Below are 1,817 nucleotides of genomic sequence, written 5' to 3'. Positions count from 1 at the left end.
TTAGAGCAGCTTTTATAGATAAATAAAATATGAATAACTTGTGAAAGGTATGAACTCCAAACTTTAGTGTCATTGTTAGATCCACACTGAATAGCTGTTAATTTCCATATTGTATCTTGGAGGTTGGTGTCAGAATGCAGAAGGCAGCCTGCATGTATCATTCTAATTAGTACTAGATTATATTTCTTTATACTTGTTCATTTTTCCTCTGTATTTTTATGTTCATATTTTAGGAGTCTATTATTACTGTATTGGTAATTGGTAATATAAGACAGGGTTTTTTTCCTGAAAATTCGCCTGAAAAGTGGGGTCGTCTTTTATTTGAGGTCTAGAATTTTAAATGTCTGTGTAAGTATACATTCTCAACAACAGATGGCACCAAAAATCTGTAAAACAAGTGCTTCCCTCCTGACTGAAATGATTCACCATCCCTCACATCCCAACTAATCTACAGTGCCAGGGGGCCTGAAAGATGGAAAGAGACAGTGATCTCACACAAAGTAGGCCGGAGTGTCCTTCGAGCGAAATACGGTATATTCTGTAACAGATTGCATTACTTGCAGAAACCAGTATGCATTTAGCCATCTGGCGAAGTAACTACACTATAATGAGTATTAGGAGTGTTTTTTATTATTGATCAATGATTCAGTCATTTTTATTTTATGAATAAATATGAAAAGATACTGTTGGTACTTTCATTCTTGTTCCACTGGTTGTTTTCCTGATCTGCTGTATTCAAAAAAAAAAAAAAAATTGACATTGTGGGTGTATGTGATGTGCTGTTGTGTGTAGCTTTGTATTTTGTATGGTTTGTTCTGTGTGTTTTTTGCTTTGTACTGTTTGTTGTTGTGCTGTTGTATGTTTTGATTGTGGGGGACTGCTGATGTAAATTAGCTTTGAGCTAACTCTGCATCTTTTATGTGCTGCTGATGAAGAGACACATTAGAGACACACACTAATGAGGTTTATGGTGTGAGTGTGTGTGTGTGTGTGTGTGTGTGTGTGTGTGTGTGTGTGTGTGTGTGTGTGTGTGTGTGTGTGCATGTGCTGCCCTCTGCTGTTCAGGTCTGAACCAGTCTGCTGACATGACACTGTGACACTTAAAAATACACCTAAAAATAAAACAGAAATACAGAAAATGCAGAATATAAAAGTCCTCCTCTACTCAGAAACATGTATCTTCTTTTTCCTACAGTTGGATATTGTTCTCTGTGCTGAATGATGTTTGTGCAGAGTTTGTTTTCACATTCATCTGCTGAAGGGCGAAAGTTTCTCTGAGTTTACCTTAAATCTCAGTTTAACACGTGTACCTACAAGCAGGATTTCTGACATCACAACTAGTTTGGAGCCAATCGTGGTCCAGTATGCAATTTACATGAGTGTGATGTGGAAACATGAAGCCTCCACTGCACAAACACTGAGAATGGACTTTACAGTGAAGCAGGATACATCTTGTGTGTTGATGTGCTCATATTAATAGATTATGGATTTTTTAGTGGCAAATTTCTAACTTGGTAATTTAAGTTTTTTGTGTAAAAAACATATCCACTATTATTCTAATGTGTCTATGTCTTATAATTATCTGGAGGGAAACTTAAAACACAATCCACGATTCAATTTGAGATAAATGTAATATTAGATAAATGTATAGAACAAACTGTAAACTGTAAATTTGTTCAGACTGTGTGTGTTGTATTTCTGCCAAATAGTCATATACATTAAGACATTTCCAACATAATTTCAGTCAACAGCTTCTGAATTATTGCTCATGGTTTATGTTAGAACAATACTGACGCTTTACACTATGCTTAAGATCA

Source organism: Thunnus albacares, chromosome 5, assembly GCF_914725855.1.
Source record: "Thunnus albacares chromosome 5, fThuAlb1.1, whole genome shotgun sequence".
In the NCBI taxonomy this organism is placed as follows: domain Eukaryota; kingdom Metazoa; phylum Chordata; class Actinopteri; order Scombriformes; family Scombridae; genus Thunnus; species Thunnus albacares.
Note: the sequence above shows the minus strand (reverse complement) of the source record.